Source organism: Megascapheus bottae, chromosome 15, assembly GCF_031878675.1.
Source record: "Megascapheus bottae isolate mThoBot1 chromosome 15, mThoBot2.hap1, whole genome shotgun sequence".
Classification (NCBI taxonomy): Eukaryota; Metazoa; Chordata; class Mammalia; order Rodentia; family Geomyidae; genus Megascapheus; species Megascapheus bottae.
Window position 1 is genome coordinate 43,329,588 of NC_143523.1, and position 20,782 is coordinate 43,350,369.

Below are 20,782 nucleotides of genomic sequence, written 5' to 3' on the forward strand. Positions count from 1 at the left end.
TCATACACAGAAAAAGGCAGAAATGGTTCTGCGATGTGAAAAAGCCCAAACACAGTGCCCACAACGTGGACAAGCCCCAGGACTGGTTTTAAAAAATGAAATAAACTATAAGGAAGACTGCTAATGGTTTCACATGTGAGACGTTTCTTCCTCCACTCATCACTCTTCTGTTTTCCTTAAGACAAAAAGAATTTTCATTTGGCATGTAATAGATTCCCAACATGGCAAGTTGAACACACACAATGGTTACCCTGGCTGCAGATTCTGCTCTTAGTGACATAAACAAGATGAAAGTTGAGTTTCCCCAATTTTTCCATGTATTTTTATTGTAATTAATAGAGGGGTTACAGTTATATTCATCAGGTGGAAGGAGCATTACTTCACACTCACTGATACCCCTTCTCATGTTTTTGTCCCCATTTCCCTCCCCCCCACCCTCTCCCCTCATCTTGTTTAGTTTCCTTAATTTTAACAAAGAGTAGTAGATCAGGTCCCAGGTAATGGGATAGAGAATTTGAACACTGGTGTCCCTTATCTTTGAGAGAATGACTGAAAGTTGCACACATTACATGTGCAGAACTGAAGGAGAGTATCATCTCTCACTGCAAGGGAGCCTGGGAAATGTAGCCTTTATTCTGTCTAAATAAATTTGGAGGATTCCATAAATAAAGAAGAAAAAAGAAAAGACATTGACGACATAGGTGACATTTAACCAACTCAATGCTCATTTTTACTTATCTGTGCAGAAGGCAAAAAAATAAAAAAAAGGCAACTCGATCACTGAGAATATGATGCTTAATCTGGATTGCCAATTGGTTTGGATTGAGAAGTATCTAGTTAGACACACTTCTTGATGTATCGGTGAGGGCTAAAAGGGAGACTAATCCCAAATATGGGTACCATTTGGTAGACTGGGTTCCCAGATGGGGAAAAAAAAAAGAGAATAAAAAGCTGAGTGTGCATACCTATGATCCCAATACTTAGAAGGCTGAATCAGAAGTGAGGAAAGTTCAAGGCCATCCTGGGGTGCATGGCAAATTTTCATTTTAATTTTAAAAGGGTAAGGCACGTCCGTAGCACAGGCATTCACTCTCTGCTTGCTGATCATCATGATGTGAGCTACGCTATCATGACCTCCCCACCATGACAGATCAAATCTGAACCTGTGCACCAAAGTAAGTCCCCTTTAAGTCAATCTTCTTAGACATCTGTCAGTGACAGAAATGTCATGATGGGAAACGTGACATTAAATGTTTCTGGCTGGATATTGTTGGTGTTAGGCCCGCCTGGAAGAAATGACTTCTTCCCTTGGCTCTTTCCCCCTGCACCCTGGAAATCTCCACCCAGCACCTGTAACCGTGGCAACTGGCATGCCTAGAGGCAGTGGGAGGTCCCCCAGTCTGAGGTATTTCCCTGCATCCTCCTCCGCTGTGGCCACACCACTCCCCCTATATAACCTCTCACTTCCCACAGTAACTGCCCTTGCTCTACTGACTCCATCTTGGGTGGCAGGTCTGCTCTTTCCTCACACAATAAACCCTCTTCTTCTGAACTGGGTGGAGTTTACTTTCGGCAAACCTTTCAGTTGGCTCATGCCTGTAATCCTAACTACTCAGGAGGCTGAGATCTGAGAATTGAGGCTCCTAGCCAGCGCAGGCAGAAAAGTGTATGAAACTCTTACCTCTTATCTCTAAGGAACCAGCAAAAAGCTGAAAGTGGTAATATGGCCCAAGTAGCAGAGTGCCAGCTTGAGAAGAAACAGCCAAGCAAAAGCACAAGGCCTTGAATTCAAGTCCAGTACCAGCACACACATGCACACACACACACACACACACACACACACACACAATTTTAATTAAAAAGTAGACAAAGAGTTGGGCTCCTGTGGCTCATGCTTGCAATCCTAGCTATTCAGGAGGCTGAGATCTGAGGATCACAGCTCAAAGCCAGCCCAGGCACTAAAGTCCATGAGACTCTTATCTACAATTAACTGCCAGAAAACCGGAAATGGCACTGTAACTCAAGTGGTAAAGCAATAGCCATGAGTTGAAATGCTCAGGGACAGCACCCAGGCCCAGAGTTCAAGCCTCAAGACCAACAAAAGAAAAAAAAATAGACAAAGGACATTAATACACATTTTTCCCAAAGAAAACTTAGAAATGATCAATAGATACATCAATCGGTGCTGAGCAGTTATTGGCAAATTGCCAATATCCTTAATCTCCCCATGACCTGGAACAGAGCCATTCAGGGGACAAGCATCCTTCCCCAGGGACAAGGCATATGCTGATGCAACCAGACTCCAGAACAGCTAAGAATCACCCAAAGAGGCAGAACGGGGCGCACCCACAAGTGCTACAAGCAGACCACTGATTTCCCGGGCCACGTCTCTCTTTCTGCCTCCAGACATTCATTCGGAGCGGCTTGTCAACTACTCTAGAAAATATCGAAGGGCTTGAGATCCACCCTAGGGTTCTCTCCTCACCCAGGAGGTAACTCATGATGGCTACTACAGTTTAACAAATGTTGTTATTTGGGTATTTTTTTCCCAAAAGGGAACATATTTCTCATGTAGCAATCTTAATGGATGCGACTGGGCTCCATTTCTTGGCTTCAAGGTAATAAAAAATTAATTGTTTTATGTTACAAGTAGTAGTTTCCACTCACAGCACTCCCTTAGAAGTAAATCTATCATAAGTAGTTACTATTATTCCAATGGCTGGTAGTTTGGGCAGTCTGTCGTCCATAAATCCTTCTCAACAGACATGTTATTTCTTCTGGAGGAACCAACAGATTTGTTTTAGATCAGAGAGTCAACTGACAGATGGCCTTTGTGAAAACACACCATTTGTATAAATAAATTATAGTTTTGTGGTGGTGTTCTGCATTCATAGATTTGGGAAATTGATTGCTCCCCTCCCCAGTTCTTTAGAATGGCCCTAAACTAGAAAGAGCAATTTTGTTTCAGTGCAAGGTCACATTGCATGATTTGTCAACACAGTTGCCAAGGTCTAAATTCTCTGGATGCTTTCTGTCACTTCCCATCACAATTGTTGCAGAGCTCTGCCTGGAGGTAACAGGATGAACTCCAATGAGCATCGCAGAGCTGAGCAAGATACCAACTGTCCCCTTTCCCCTTAGCTCTGGGCTCCATTGCCACTAAACTTAATAATACCATGTGCCTTATTTTCCTAACCCAAACTTTGCATAATTGGGACTGACAGTGTATCAAAGGCTGGAAATGCCTCCTTTTTTTTTTTACAATACAGTTCAGCAGTTAAATACTAAATATTTAGTGGATTGCTGTCAATCAAAGCAAGCCTTACTCTGAGCCTAATGTAATTCAGGCATTTCTCATCTTAGAACTATAATATAATATTTACATCAAATATTTACATAGTCATGTACATCCACATATATGCAACTGTGGACACTCACCTTTGCAAAGCTCAAGGCTTACTATCCAAAAGGATAAATTTTATTCAATTTTTTTCAGACTCAAGATTAGGAAAATGCCTCTTTTGTTAGGATACCAAAACATTCATTTCAGCCATAGATGGTAAGACCAGGTGAGTACTGCTGTCCTTTATAGCTGTTACCTTCCTCCATATATGATTCAAACTGGAGAGCCTTCCGTTCTGGTCAAAAATAAATAAATAAATAACTTGCATCCACTGTTCAAAACAGAACAACATGAAATGTGCATGCTTCTAGTTTAAAAAAATTAATGAGATTGCTTGCTTGGCATTTTTCTAGCTATATAGGTACTTTGAAGCACTTGGGAGGCTGGGACAGAATTATCTTCAACTTGAGTCTAGCCTAAGCTACACAGGGGGAGGAGGGGGGGAGGAGTATCTTGGGAGCCCCTACTTATTTTGTAAAAAGAAATATGAGCTGCTGTTCAGTGCAGTGCTTGTCTGCAGTTAAATCCTCAGATGCACATAGCTGTTGCGAGTTATGTCAACTGATGCTTTGATGGACTTGGTATTGCATACAGGGCTGGCTGACCACCTACCATCCGCAGAAGAGCTGAACCTGTGACTTCCATCTGTTCCTGTGACACTCCTAGCAATCTCAGCCTACTTCAAAAGAGATCAGAAAGTCTCAAACAAAATTAATCTAGATATGCAAATCACACACACACACACACACACACACACACATACACACTTACATATGCCGAGTATAAATACTCACCAGCATGCAAAGTCTTTCTTGAAAGAGACAAAGTCAGGAATTCAACAGGGAACTGCTTATCAAGCTCCTAGAGGAGTAATATGATCTTTACTAGTCCATATCATATACTGTACTAGAACTAATAATGGAAAACCAAAGTCCACTCATTTCTTACCTCCTCATACATGGATGATAAGACCGAAAAAAAAAAAAAGACAGGGGGGCAAAGCTGATGGAGCTACATTTTAATATCTTTACATTTTTATTAGCATCAGTAAGTTATACAATGGAATTTCATTTTGACATGTGCATACAGTGTGCCAGGACCTTTCTCTCCTCCTCTGTCACTTCCATCTCCTTCCTCTTTCCTTCCCAAACCAACTCAAAAAGCTTCATTGTTCCACTTACATGTACATAAAGGATTTTGACCGTATTTATTCTCCCCTACACTCACTTTCCCACTAGATCGTATAGGGTCCTAGTTAGTACCTATCTATTTATTACATTCCTGTCTTTTTTCTTTTCAGTGTATGCTATCTTTTTATTTAAAAAAGCTACATTGGAGATATATTGATTTCGAATTACTACTTGATCCAGTAGGACATGAATTCAATAGCATGGCTGACTCATTTGATCCATTTTTTAATCTTCATCTCTAAGTCATGCTACATACCTACCTCTGAATGATGAAGCAATTCATCCTGCATCTCAATAAAATTTTACCAGACATCCATGTTGCTAATGGAGCCAACTCAAAATCAATACATGTATTTATCATGCTATACACACGCACAGGTCAAAGGTTAAGAAAATGTTTTTCAAGGAGTTGTAATCAACCATACCTCTTATAATTAGGCTGTTTGCTCACTCCCTGCAGACATGTGCTGGGAGGGGCCCAAGGGACTCTCAATCACGTAAATAATACAAAATCCCTTTGCTGAAAGCAAATGCATTTCCTCACCATCAGGTTCAAATAATGACTGACTCCACGAACCTGCTGCCTCCTCTCTGTGGGTGAATTTCTCACCTATGCTCTGCCTCAGTTTCTCCATCAAATAGTGCTTAGCCCTATTAATAAGGGAGAAGGACACTAGTAAATGTTCAGTAAATGTGAACTCTTATTGCCATGTATTAAGACTTCACATGCCAGGTGCAATGGCTCACACCTGTAATCCTAGCTACTCAGGAGGCTGAGATCTGAGGATTGCCGTTCAAAGCCAGCCTGGGCACTAAAGTCTGTAAGACTCTTATCTCCAGTTAGTCACCAGAACACCAGAAATGGCACTGTGCCTCAAGGAGTGGGGTGGTAGCCTTGAGCTGAAGCGCTCAGGGACAAAAAAAAAAAAAAAAAAGAAAAGAGAAGAAAAGACTTTGCAGAAGTTTTCCCAAGGAACTTTTTGAGGTCACAGCAGAATTCAAGATTATCAGCAAATTTATCATCGTGTTCACTATTTTAACTGTATCTTAGTTGCATGCTATCCACTCCAAGTTTGCTCTTTGTGTGTGTGTGTGTGTGTGTGTGTGCGCGCACACGCGCGCACATACATGTGTGCATGTATACAGGTACTGGGGCTTGAACTCAGGGCCTGGGCACTGCCATTTGGGTATCAAGGAATGTTTTAGAAGCTCTGCCACTAGTTATCTTCGTGGTCTTAGCTGGATCACTGCACCTGCCCCCCCCAGTACCCAATTTTTTCCCATAAAAGATGAATGACCTATAAGATGCCTTCTAGGGTAAGAGTATTATGAAGCTGACGGTCCCCTTAATCCTCTGGATTGTGGCTGCATCTTTGACAAACCTTTACAATGGCTCTTTTCGACTCTATGATGATTTTGCAATTCTAGAACAGTGTAAATGTCATTCTGTGGAGTGCACTCTTAGAACTTTGGATTGTTGGTCTTTTCCCAAGCTAGCCCTATTAGGGGTCATCCTCTCACCCTCTGGGCGGCTCAACAGCAACTGCAGGTCAGCCAGGCACTCACGACAGAAACCAGCTGGCTTTCTACAAAATTCTCTTAAATGTTGGCCTGGTGATTTTCAGAAATAAGAAGAGAGGTGGGCATTTCCTCTAGACATAGGAAAAGATGCTATGGGAAGATACTCTAAGCTCTCATTGGAAATCCTTCAAATATATGTCTCATGAAAAAGAAGTCTTCATCCTGCCTGGATTTCTGACTTGACAAGTTGGCCAGGAGACAAAGAATGGTGAGGCCACACGTAACAAAAAGGGACTAGGAAGAAACAAATGGATGTGTCCTCTACAGAGAATATGGGGTTCAAGGGAGTCAGAGAAGCCATGTGAGGTTTAATCAGAAGAGGTTTATTTATACCTTTCTAATGTATGCATGACGTGGGTGGCATTGGAGAGGAAGACAGTTGATTCCTCCAGAAAAAAAAAAAACACATGAGTTCAAATGTACATAAATAGCCAATGACCACACCCAAAAATGGAACCAAGGAACCTGAAGACACAAGTGGGGATCCGATAGGTGAGGTGGGGAGAGTAATGGAAGGAATGACTGTTGGGATGCATTGTACACACAAATGGACCTGTTAAATTGGAACTCTCTGAAGATGATACTGAATGAAGCGCTATGTATAAGTGCCAGCCACTGCCATGAGGAAGTCATACAAACCCTCGGAGTTTGCCCACATTTGGGGTCTGCCTACCCATCTAGCCAATTGTGGATGTCACTCACGCAAGTACTCCTTTGCCCACAGAGTTGCAACTTTATAGTAGCACATATATACGATATGACAAAATGGTAGCTAATGCCTTTGGAAAACATCCATCTGCCCAGTGGCGAGGTATGGTTTTCACTTAGGTAGCTTCCTCTTTTTTTTTTTGAAGATTATATTTACATACATATATTCATTTAATTTATTAAGGAGACATCATGGGAAATATGGATAATCTCACAGCAAGTTAGGATTCCCCCCCCCAAAAAAATAAACACACCTCTTTAGCCCTGTAGCCATGGCCTCTTACCAGTTCTCCAGAATCAAAAGATCCCTGAACTATTACTGTCATTGTCACACCTGAATTTGTCCATGCCCCCCCCCGCACTACATACAAAATATGAGTTTTCCTAGAAACTAATAAAAATTGCTCCTTCAGACAATGCCCGCGTGCCCACCTCGACACCCTTTAGAAGATGACAAATTAACGCACGATTAAGAATCACATCCACACACACGGTGTGACCCCCCCCCCCCAAAAAAAAAAAAAACCAACACATCTGCTATTCCAAGAATGACACCACAACGGGTTCTAAATCGATGTGGTTCGTGTTTAAAAAGCGGGCAGGCACTGGAGCCCACACGCCCTGCTCCCGCAGCCGGCGCGTCCGGGGCGAGCTTCCCGCGGTGGGCGCGACGTTCTTCTCCAAGGACGGGAGAGGAGCCCCAGGGTGGCTTTTCTCTCCCCCGGGGCGGGCGGGCGGGCGTTCTTCCTCCAAAGCTGTCCCCGGCACGGCGCAGGCACGCCCACGCCTCCTTCTCCCCGCCAAGGTGGAAAGCACTCTGGGTGGTGACCACCGTGCCTTTGTGTCCCGGGATCGGGGGGCCAGGCTCCTCGCAGTCCCCGGAAGACCGGCGGAGGCCGCGCGCGCCGTCTCCTCATTAATGCCCCTGAAGGACAATAGCTCATCAAGCCCCTCCGAAAGCCCCGGGCCCGTGGCGGAGCCTGGGCTGGCGGGGGCTGAGGCTGAGCGACTCCTCCTAGAGGTGGTTATGTAGAGAAGGAGCAATCCCTTCTCCCTCCTCCTCCTCCCCCCGCTACGATCCGCGGCCCAGAGAACTGCCGCTTGCCGCCATTGACACGCACAGATAAAACCCAAAGAAAGGCAAAGAGTCCTGCCCCGCACCGGCGCCGCGCGGGCCGAACCTGCGCCCGGGGAGGGGCGCGCAGAGGGCACCGGGCGCCCGGAGCCGGGGGCGCAGCACCAGGTGAGCCCGCCATGGCCATGGCATTATTGTTTAGGAGCTCTGGGGGTTGGGGGGGGGATCTGGAAACAAAACGCGCTTTGCCAGGGCAGTGTGAGGGGTCGGGGAGAGCCACCCCGCCTCCCCCCCAACCCACCCCGCACACGCCCCAGCCCCACGGGCGCACCCCATAACCAACCCGCTCTGTGCAAGAGAAGGAAAAAAAATTAACAAATCAGTCTGCCCAACTCGCACGGTCGGGAAAAGGAAAGGCAGATGGCTCGAGAAGGTGAAATTCCTGCGGCGGGCGAGGGGCCCGGGCACGGCGGGCGAGGAAGGAGGGTCGCGGGGCTCCGCGGCGGCCCCCCCGTCGGAGGCTGCCTCCGAGGGAGCCCCGGGGCTCTTGGGGATGCGGAGTTTGGGGAGCGGAGGAAGGAGGAGGAGGGACTGGGCGGGGGGCGGGGGCTGCACCGAGGCGGCTCGGGGCCTTCGGGATACCCAGGTCGGGCGCCGGAGGCTGGGGGCTGACAATGGAGGGGCGCCGGGGCGCGGGGCCGAGGGAAGGGGCCGCGATCCGAGGATGGGCGGGCGGGCGGCGCCGGGGAAGGTCAGGCCGGGGGACGCCGGGCGGGTGGCGCGGGTGCTGACCCGGGCTGCGGCGCGGCCCCTCGAGCGTGCGTGCGCCCCAGGGCGGGCGGGAGGAGGGCGCGGGGCCGGGCACTCCCCTCCGGTTCCCTTTCCGGGGCGCCCGGTGTCGGCGCGCGCGCGCGCGTATTCGCGCGCGCGTGGCGCTTTCACCGGGAAATGGCGGCGCCTCCGCGCTTCCCTCTGGAAGAAGTCGCGGATGCCTGCTTTGCGCGGGAAAAAAAATAATCCTCAGAACGTAAAGAAAAAGGAAATCGGAGTAAAGTGGCTGCGATGCCGGAAAGACCCGCGCCGCCCGGCGTTCGCCACTGGGGGACTCGCGCGTGGGGCGCCCTGGGCGTGGACCAGCCCTGCCACCCCCGGCCCGCAGCCCTCCACCCAGGTGTGCCTCAGCGCCAGCCCCGCCGGCCTCCCCGACCCTCCGCGGGCGCCTTTCCACGCCTCGCCTCCCGGGGGCGCCCTCCGCTCCTGCCCTCTTTGTTTCACCCAACAAGGGCCTTGGGACATTGGGGCATTGGTCCCGCCAGGGTCCAGTGATCTGGCTTTGCCAAGGGGTTCACACAACACATTGTCCCTGGCTTGAAATGGGTCACCATGGGCCTGATTTTGGCCTGGCCATTGCTGGGGCTTTCCTGAGCCGAGAGAGGATCTAGATAACCCAATGGGTCCTTGTGAGTTTTGGGGTTGGGGCTGCACTGGCAGCCCTAATGGGAGGGCAGCCTCGGCTACAGCAGCCCCTGAGAACTCAGACCAGCCATGTCCAGCTCAGTGAATTTCAGACACAAGAGCCCACAGGCCAAAGAACCAGGCCATCCATTGACGACTCATGGCAAAGGATTGCCTGGCTTTTCTCTCTTGTGTTTGCTTCAGAATACAATTGTGCCTTCTCTATGCAATTGCTACTGAAGTGTTTCAGGAGAGAAGAGAAAAATGAAAGGTAATATTAAGTGTCTTTATGTGGTTTCCAAACAAAGCTACACATAGTTCTCACTCCCTCCATGTTAAACTGAAAGTTGTCTCTTACTTCTTTGGAAAAGTCTTCTTAGGTTCCAATTCAGTGTTCAGGGCTCAAAGATTTGTGTTTAATAGAACTGCTTTAGCCCAAGATGATCATATAATAAATATAGGCATTGTCCAGTCGGAACATATCTCTTGAATCACACAATTCACGTCTTTAACACATTTCTTTCACGCATCCAAAGTCCTTCTTAAAATATGCTCGATTTTCTTCTCTGGTTTTTTCCTACCCTAATTGTTCCATCTCACCAGGATCCATTTGCTGTCAGGCTCTTGACATGGTTCCTGGTTTGTGCTATTTCAAAACTCCATGAAAGAATTTACCTCTGTGGATCAAAATGCGCCAGTCTGACTCCTCTTTCACAGTTCTATCTTCTGTCTAGTTTCCAGGGTTTGTGAAGCAACCAAAGACTTCTCTATCCCAGCAGGGTGATACCCTGCTAGGTATTGTCTGGGACAGCTAGTCTGTTTTCTCTACCTCCTGCTAGCAAAGCAGGAGGGTATTTATGTCCTTGGCAACTTTAATTGAAAGATATCTGTAACTTGCTTAGGGTGAATGGTGTGCAAAAATTCAACCAATTTCCTTACAAATGTTTTTCATTCTTAAGAATAATAACCTAAGCTGGACGCCAGTGGCTAACTCCTGTAATCCCAGCCTCTCAAGAGGCTGAGATCTGAGGATCGTGATTAGAAGCCCACCTAGGCAAGAAAGTCTGTGAGACTCTCATCTCCACTAATTTACAAGAGCAAACAAACCAAAAGCAAGAAGTGCGTGGATCATGTAGTAGAGTGCTGCTAGCACTTAGCACAAAAGTTCAGGGGCCAGGCCCAGACACAAAGTTGAAGCCCCAAGACTGGCACACACACAAAAAAAAAGAACGACTGTATGCTGGTGACTCATGCCTGTAATCTTAGCTACTCAGGAGGATGAGCTCTGAGAATCCCAGTTAGAAGCCAACCTGGGCAGAAACATCAGTGAGACTCTTTTCCAATTAACCATCAAAAAACTGGTGGTAGAGATGAGGCTCCAGTAGTAGAGCTGCAGCTTTACGTAAGACAGCCAAGTAATAGTGTGAGGCCCTGAATGCAAGCCTGGCACACACAAAACAACAACAATAATAACAACCTCAAAGTAGTAGACAGAATCTTGCAGTCTCCAGAGCTGCTGATGCAAAGTGTGTAACGCAGAGACAGTCGTCAGCACCAGCTCTGGTCTGTCGGTCGGTAGGGGAAACTGGATGGGGGGAAGTCATGCCCTACTTGCCTCTTAGACTCCTGACTCAAGCCTAGAAGACAAGATGCAAATCCAAACAAAGCAAGGTAAAAAGTGGTAGTGGAAGCTAACAGGAAAATAGGTACTTGGATTTACCACCAGGAGTGCATACTGATAGCCAGTTTGATCGACAGTTTGGCACTATTAGATGAATGATGTCCATATTGTATGACCTAGCTTTTCATTTCCTGTTATCCTAGTGAACGAGGCACCCAGCTGGGCACTGTGGTTCACATCTGCAATCCCAGGCATTGGGAGTCAGAGGAACTCTCTGCACCCTTTGCAATCACACTTCCCATTGCAGCTGACTTCAGGGAAGTGGGAACCCAAGTTCCTTCCAGGCTTTCACCATGCTTTTGTAAAATCCTGTAGCCTCCACATTGCAATGCAAGTAAATCTCAGGCAGGTGGAATTGAGGAGAACACAGGATTAGATGAGGAGGGACCCAGAAATGCTCACCTAACTTTAAGAAAAAGGCTGTCAGAGTTTCCCGGAATTAAACCTCCAGTGCCAGATTGTAGACCTAGCACAGTGGTAGAATGCTTGCCCAGGGTTAGGCAAACCCTGGACTCCAACCTCAGCACCACAAGTAAGTAAATCAATATCACTGCCAGGCCCTGGTAGCTCATAGAAAGGAGAGACATAGGAAGATTCTACTCAGTGTCTCCTGTTATCACACCCAGCCTCAAGCCCTGTAGACTTATGGTCTTGATTCTGACACAGGGACAAATAGAAACATGCTCAAGGAAAAATGAGAAGACGACATTCTACAAAATAGTTCTCTGTGCCAGTACTGGGTCTTGAACTCAGACCTATGCTCTGCCACCCCCTCCACTTCTGGCTTTTAGGCTGGTTAACTGGTTAATTAGTCTTCTCTGTGCATGCTCCCTTTGAATCAAGATCCTCAGATCTCAGCCTCTGGAGTATCTAAGGTTACAAGCGTGAGCCAGCACCCAGTTTAGAATGGTTCGGTGGAAGAGACGCATTGCAATAGTTCATGTTTATTGGGTGTTTACTGCCTGCCAGATGTTGTTTTGAGTACTTTATATGTCTGAACTCTTTTAATTCCAAGCACAGCTCACAGGTAGATATTGTTATCACACCTATCTTACCGAAAAGAAAAGCTAAGAGCCTACTGTGAATCACTAGCTACAGACTATGTTCACTGGAATAGTGTTATATGCAAATTTTTATTTTTAAATATCTTATTTGTATCGCTGTTTTACCTGACATTTTTATTTTCATGACAAATGAAAGATAAAGAGTATCCCATTGAGCCACATGACACTGCACTTTAAACTGTCTTGTCATGAAGTATTAAATAAGATAAATTTGGTTTCTCTGAAGCCCTTACTGTTCATCTAACCACCTCACCATCCATCATACTTCGCCCAATTTATTAGACTGTCATTGCCAATTTGGACCAGGATGGAGTAAGTCATTCAATTCAAAATTCCCATACTGTGAGAGGAATGTGGGCAGACAAATGAACAAACCCCCAGCTAGGGACACCCACTTCCGCTGACTGTTGGCTCAAGAGACTTTCTACACTGACCTTTTCTTTTCGTTGTTGTTTTGATTTGATTTTGTGCCAGTCCTAGGGCTCACACTGAGTCTGAGTGCTGTCCCTGCGCTTCCTTTGCTCAAGGCTAGCACTCTACCACTTGAACCACAGTGCTTTTTCTGAGTAGTTTATTGGAGATGAAAGTCTCACGGACTTTCCTGCCCATGCTGGCTTTGAACCATGGTCCTCAGTTTTCAGCTTCCTTAGTAGCTAGGATTACAGATGTGAGCCACTGGCACCCAGCTCTGACCATATTTTTTAACCCAGAATGACAATATGACATGGTCTGATCGAGGAGCTGGGGTCTTACTTTTAGATGTGAGAAGCAGTCTTAATGGTAGATGTTAGAAGCCTAAATTTGAGGTGTGCCTTTGACAATGGGACAAAGATATAAGATAAAATCAGGAATCCAGGCCCTGTCTTTGCTGGGCTGGCCCTACCAATCCAAGAATAAAACAACTTGTATTTTTTTTTTGCTAGTCCTAGGGCTTAAACTCGGCCTGAGCACTGTCCTGAGGCTGTCTCAAGGCTAGAGCTCTACCACTTGAGCCACAGCACCATTTCTGGCTTTTTCCATGCATATATGGTACCATGGAATCAAACCTGGATTTTCATGCATGCTAGGCAAGCACTCTACCACTAGGCCAAACTCCCGGCCAAAACGAATTATATTTTTGATAGTCTTCACTGCTCAATAAAATTAAGGAGTACAGTAGTGGAGGGTTTCACAAAAGTAAAATCCAACAACTTATGCAATGACAACATAAGCCATTAGGTCAGATTCACTGGGTTCAACATCAGAATGGTAAACTTCCTAGTCTGCAATTTTCCCCACTCTGCCCCATGACTAAACTGAATTTTTACCTTAGCTAATCTGTGGTTGACAATGTAAACCATTATCTTGGCAAGCTTGGTGGGTATGGCTTCCCTTCTGGGTGCTTTGTGTCATAAGTAACAGGTGGGGGTGGAGAGGAATGGCCCACTGAGCATCTTACTACAACAGTATCATCCTTCTAGCTTGAGAGGACCTTGAAGGTCAGGAGATGCAAAGTTCCCAGGCAGAGCTATGTAGAGCCTGGGACAGGAAAATCATTCAGGTCCCAGGGGCTTCCTTCTCCTAACCTCATGCATATTATATATTAGAGCTCCTCTACACTTTGGCCCAAGCCAAACAAGAGTTCTGGCCAGACACTGATGGCACATGTCTGTAATCCTAGTTACTCAGGAGGCTGAGGTCTGAGGATGGAAATTCAAAACCAGCCCAGGAAGGCAAGTCCATGAAACTCTTATCTCCAATTAATTACAAAAAGCCAGAAGTCGAGTTATGGCTCAACCAGCCTTGAACACAAACACTCAGAAGCAACGCCTGGAGTTCAAGCCCCAGTATACACACACGCACACACACACACACACACACACACACACACACACACACACACACACACACACACACTGTCCCAATGTGCCTAAGTTCAGGGAAATCCTAAAACCCCTCATCCTCCTTCACATCTTAGTGTCCCTGGCATGCCAAAGTAAGCACAAATTTTCTGCCTCCGAGTTACAAAGAACGTGCAGGCTTCCCTACTGCTCAGCATAAATGAAAGGCTTATTTAAAAGGGAATGATTTGCAATCATCATATAATTTAAGTAAATTGGATTAATGCTTGGTTCTCAAATTTATGGTTGGTTAATTTGGTTAATTTCATCTGTGTGTCATTTTGACAAAATTGCATTTGATGTAGCTCTTTACATTATAAATTGTTAATGTGTTTTAACATATATGACGATAAAATTATTGACTATTCTCATTCACTTAAAGGTGGCCCTAGAAGAAAATGGTTTGGAAAGTATTACTTGTGAAATCATGATTTGCCCTTGGAGTTCATAAATGGGAGTGTAATAGAGTAAGAGAGTTAGCTGGTGTTAGTGAAAATGGTTTTTACAGCTACCAAGCAATGCTAACAAACTATTATTATTTTAATATAGTACTTAGGTTAATACACCAAAATATACTGGAATTCTATTAGGTGTGAAGCTGTCTAACAGATTTTCTTCATACCCTTTGAAATATGTTTCTCCACAGAGATAACGTATTTATATTGAATTCCCTGATGATCTACTTAGTTTTATTTCATGTCATTTTATTTTCCCAAAGGACAGTTTTTAACTGACAGCAGAAAGCCGCTTCATTTCAGTGTCTACTTCATGTTTCATAAATATTTACAATATAAAATATTCTGAAGCACAGCTGTACTTAGTGTACCAACAGTGGTTTGTAGCCATGAGAAAACACTGGGAACACTAAGGGTGAACACATTTCCAAAATGTTCAAACCATACCTGAGTCAGTGGAGTGTGATCGTGTAAATTTCATGATCGTGACCACATCAGAAAACAGTACTTGCAGATTTCTGAAAAATTCACTTCCATCATTAAAAATCTACTTCTTATTTCTTGATTTTTAAATAATGTATATGTGAAAGCATTCTTGATATATATATATATATATATATTTCTGAAGGGAATGATCTCAAGAATACTTTATAAGCTCTCATAATTCTAGATCCTTTGACAAATTATTCCCCAGTGTGACCAAACCCAATGCTTGTTCTCTCTCCCTCCCTCTCTCTCTCTCTTTCTCTCTCTCTCTCTCTCTTTCTGTATATGTGTCTGTCTGTCTCACCCCACCTTTAAGAAAGCTTTGGGCTAGAGGCTCTAGATCAGTGGTAGTGCACTTACCTATCATGTTCTCATGCTTGAGATCCTGGATTCACCAGCACTACAAAAAATTATGAGTTAATAAAAACGAAAGTCTTTTATGGCTGGGAGTTTGACTTAGTGGTAGAGTGCTTGCCTGGCATGCAGGAAGACCCAGATTTGATTCCTCTATACCACATACCTAGAAAAAGCTGGAAGTGGTGCTGTGGCTTAAGTGGTAGAGCTCTAACATTGAGAAAGCCCCAGGATAGTTAGTGCTCAGGCCCTGAGTTCAAGTCCTAAGACTGGCCAAAAAAAGTCTCTTTCTAGAAGCTTTACTTATTAAAAAGCAGCCAGTCATTAAACTGGGCATAGTGATATATACCTATAATCTCAACACTAGACTCTGAAGCAGGAGAATCATGGTTCCAGGCCAGCCTGGGCTGCATAGTGAGCTCCTGTTTCAAAAAGCCAACCAGATAGAAGGATAGCTAGACAGATAGTCATTTAAATCAGGACAGTGAAAGCTTCTTGCTAATTTGCTGTGTCTCTATCAATTAAAAAAAAAGTGCCAAGATGTTGTTTAAGGCATACAAAATTGATGCTCTCTTGTCAGCTTTTTATACTTGTAAAAGAACTCATTTATAAGAAAAATAATGGTCTCAAGAATCCAGACTATTCTTTTAGGAAAACCGTCCGAGTGTTAAATGATAAAGTTTGGCATTCCTCACCAAAAGCAATTTATTCAGTAAGGGCAAATGCTAAAGGTTTGCCCTTTCTTTTCTTCCTGCCTCCTGGAATTATAGTATAATTTGAAATCTTGGTTGCAAGAATGCCATATGCTTCCTCCATGCAAATACAGACACACTGAATTGGATTCTATTGTATTAATGTGTTTTATATAGTCTCTTGATGTGAAATTTTATATTCTCCACTTATCTTCAAATCTGTTAGTTTCCAATGACTCACCTGTTGATATAAGTGATCTTAATTTTTAATATGACATTATTACTTAATTATAAGGTATGTGAACAATTGTTCCTCGCCAGTATATCCATTTCTAGGTGAATATCCAAGCAAAGTTTGTTAAGATGTTAAGGGAAAATGATATTTCTAGTTTCCAGTTCACTATGATGGACTGAGGGTGTATACTGTCCTTTCACACCACGCCCCTCTCCTCCTCCATAGAACCCACAGAGCTAGGCTGGATTACACATTAGGAATTAATTTAATTCATTGTAAAGCACGACATCAAAGGAGTAGGACTAGAGTTGGTGATAAAGATCAGCGATAAGAGTGAAAGCAAGCCAGGCATAGGACCTGCTATGGCAGCACTGAAGAAGCTCAGGATTGTAAGTTCAACATCTGCTTGAGCTATATTTGAAACCCTGACTCCGGACAAAGAATGAAAGGAAGATGAGCTGCAGTAAAGTTGGGCAGAATGACAAATGGGAGCGTGTTGAAAGTCTCTTGAGTAGCTAGTTGAGTTGACTTCCCTTCCTTCTCAACATGTTGAACTTAAAAATCTGAGCTGAGCTGGTGGTTCATGACTGTATTGCTAGGAATATGAGGTCTGAGGTTTGAAGCCATCTTGGGAGGAAAGTCCTTGAGATTCTCATCTCATTTAATTAACCTCCTAAAAGAAACCTGAAAGTGGAGCTGTACCCACAAGTGGTAGAGCTCTAGGCTTGAGCAAAACAAGCTCAAGGAGAGCACCCAAGCCCTAAGTTCAAGTCCCAGGACCAAAAAAGAATAATAATAACAACAGCCTGGTGCTCATCTCCCAAGCTGAAGTTTCGACTCTGAGGAAATCAAACAACTACACGGCACATCTAAAGTTTCTGAGATGAGTATGACTCCACAAAATAAAGCTCCCCATTCTGACCTTCGGAGCTTTCATTTGCTTATGGGACATCCTAAGGTGATTTCCATTTGTTGGCAAGCCTGGAACACACAACAGCCCAACTAAAAATCCTACTTACTGAAAGCTCTTCTACCTGCCTGTGGGAATCAACCATGAGCTGCATGCGTAAGTACCAGAGAATCACCAAAGATCACCAGACACTTAAGAAAATCCAATGTAAAAGGTAAAGATAAAAATAAATTAGAACAACTATCTAGACAAGCCAACCCAAAGATCAGAAAGTAATCTTGAATTACTAAGCAAGCATAAAAGAAGGTTGCTAGGAGAAAAGAACAGGGCACAGTAGCTCAAGCCTGTAATCCTAGTTACTCAGGAGTCTAAGACCTGAGGATCAAGATTCAAAGCCAGCCCGGACACTAAAGTCCATGAGACTCATTTCCAATTAACCACTATAAAATGGAACGTGGGACTGAGGCTCAAGGGGTAGGGTAGTAGCCTTGAGCTAAAGAGCTCAGGGACAATGCCCAGGCCCAGAGTTCAAGCCCATGACTCACAAAAAAAAAAGAAAGAAAGAAAAAGAAAAGACAAACAAGACTAGAGCTCTTTATACTTAAAATAAAATGATTAAATTAGATGTGAAAAGAGTATAGAAGAGACTTGAAGGCGCAATCAGGATATTCAACATTTGGTTTACAGGGAACCCAGGAAGAGAATCAAATAGGAACCTGGGTGGTAAAGGGAGGGGAACAGTAATCATATTTAATAGGGAAAAATCCCGAGATGATCCAGATTTAACTGGATCCAAGTGTTGAATGGGAGGAGTGGAGAAGGGGGTACTAATGGCCTCAAAAGATTGGAGCAAAATGATTGATGTCAACCATTCTATACCCACTCAACGATAATCCAATTCAGGATCATTCGACGAATGCACATCCGTTCACAAGTAAAGTTTACTTCTCTATTCTATTACTGAAGAGTTTGATAAAGTACATAAGGACACCCCAAGAAGGAAGTCATGGGCCCATGAAGAAGCAGATAAAGTGGGTCCCAAGATAATTGCCGGGGGTGGGGAGGAATAACTCTCACATGAACATGATGCTGCACAATCCTTTGTGTAGCCATATTCTTTCTTCAAACACATAAACATGATGTATTGTAGTCCTGAAGCTTTGCCTAATCAGGGCAAAATTGCTTGAAAACAGAAGGTACCTAAGTATAAACATTTCAATATTATGCATATATATTGCAGTGAATGCTTTGTCTTTAGACAGTTAAACCTACATCATACTCAAAGTCCCAGGATGCAAATATAAACTGCCCAAGTTTTGAGCGCCTGGCTTCCCAAATAGAATGAGAGGAAAGGGTAACTTACCTGGAAAAGCAAGAAGTTTGAGTTAACATTTCTCCTGACTCCAGTCACAGGGCAGGGGTGATCTTCGAACTTGAAGTCTTCTGAATGGTCCCAAAGGTTCACTGACTTTCATCTGTGGCTAGGATAAGTGGAACATGCCTGCTTATATCAGCGCTTTCTCCCCACACCCACAGCCCCTCGGGATTCCTTACTCTGACTGACTGTGTAAAGGGGTCTCAGAGCCTGGCACCTCGAGAGTCTAGAGGGCTACCCTCTGCTACTAAGAGCACTGTGTTTTCCATTTTCAGGTAAAGCACATCCATCCCAGCTCTGGCCCAGGCCCTGATAGAGAGGAAAGTTGGAATCACAAAGAGTGTGCGCTTGCGCGTGCGTGCATGCATGTGTGTGTGTGTGTGTGTGTGTGTTTGTGTGTGTGTGTATGCATGTACATGCACATACGCACATGCACGCATGAAGGGATGTCTACCCTGTGGCAACTTCATGCTGGGTTGGAATGATAGGGTGCAATTCTGACCATTTAGCACACAGAGTGTCATCCATGGGGCATGTATACTCTGTGATTGGTTTCTCAGGTGTTTTCCCTGGCAATCAGACTTCCTAATCCTACACACACACACACACACACACACACACACACACACACACACTTGCCAGGAACTGAGAAAAGCACTTAATTGGCTTCGTGAAATCACTAGCACATCTTTGAAAACCTTCATGACTTCTGAACTCCAGAACAACTTCTCAAGAAGGCTACACTTCTTTACCAAAACCATTTGGAAGTACAGTGGGCCAAGAGCATAGCCAAGTGGTAGAATACTTGCCTACCCGGGTTTGATTCCTTGGTACCACATATACAGAAAAGCCAGAAGTGGTGCTGAGGCTCAAGAGGTAGAGCACTAGCCTTGAGAAAGCCCAAGGACAGTGCCCAGGCCCTGAGTTCAAGCCCCAGAACTGGCCAAAAAAACAGTCCAGAAGGACCTAAAGATCAATTTAATCCCCTCTCCAGTTGTACAGAAGAGACCCCAGAGTCCCAAGCAGGTAACACAGGGCACTCACATAGAAATTATGTAGACGTGACACCACACCCAGCTTCCTGTTGCCTGGCCTGGGATCTTCACTCTCCACCAAGACCCATTTGCATTTTGAAAACCGGCACTCAGCCAGCTGATACGTGCAGTGTGAGCACTGGAATCACATAACGTTGCCCATAGTGTCCCCAGCCCCTGGGACAGTGCTAGCCAGCATCCATGCTAGGTGGTGCTCCATGCTTTCAGTAAAGCCTAGCCCAGGTCTCCTCTGAGTATGCTAGTGTGCAGAACTGCCTGCAGCCACACTTTAGTGGCAGGAAGTTCTCAACGTGCAACACAGTTTGGCCCTTGTTTCTGTCCGGTAACCTTTGGAGGCTATTTTTGCTCACCCTTGGCAAAATGGAACATAAAAATAAGAATGGCAGTCCTCCTGAGCAGAGAATAATAACCTGGGTGAGCCATGTAGTAAAACACCCCCAGCTCATCTCATTCACCTCATCACGACACAGCAACCCAAACACTGCAGAAAATTCAACTCTAGGTTTACTCTTTCAGCCAGATTACACAAATTCCAGCCTGGGTGGATGTCCTGTGGGCCATGTATTCATTTAGCACTTTTTTCCTCACAGAGTGAATCCCAGACTCAGACCTGGTCCTTTGCCATCCTGGCTTGGAGAGATGCTGAGAGGAAATGTGACAAGGAAGGCTGGGGTGTATTCTGACTTACCATTTGCTATTTCTCACCATTATTCTGCAGTACCATCTTTCATACCATTACAGCTTCTGAGTGGCTTCAGTTTTTAAGAATGCTATATGGCTGCAGAAGTTAAAAAGGGCAAAAGCACAATGCCTACGTGCCTCTGATCTCACAGAATAATATTTATCAAAATGAACTCTAGGTAATAGAAACAGTTGTTTTTTGTTTGTTTTTGTCGATCGTGGGACTTGAACTCTGGGCCTGGGACAGCTCAAGATTACTACCCTACCCCTTGAGCCACAGCACCAATTCTGGTTTTCTAGTGGTTAATTAGAGATAAGAGTCACACAGAATTTAGTGGCCAGCCTGGCTTTCAACCGAGATCCTCAGATCTCAGCCTCTTGAGTAGCTAGGATTACAGGCATGAACCACTGCACCCAGCTAACAAGTTTTCTTTTTCTTTGTTGTTACTTTTTTCTTTTTGTCTTGTTTGTTTCTTTATCTGTCTCTGGGAGGGTAGAGGAG

The 20,782-nt window shown here is 44.8% G+C and overlaps 1 protein-coding gene across 1 annotated transcript in view; it reads left to right on the forward strand.

The window, feature by feature from the left end:
* The first annotated feature begins 7,712 nt into the window (after window positions 1-7,712).
* Macroh2a2 (macroH2A.2 histone) overlaps window positions 7,713-20,782 on the forward strand; it is a 32,820-nt gene continuing 19,750 nt past the window's right edge. The window contains exon 1 of the mRNA XM_090346471.1: window positions 7,713-8,125. The gene's annotated coding sequence lies outside the window, so the exon portion shown is untranslated. The remainder of the gene's footprint in view (window positions 8,126-20,782) is intronic.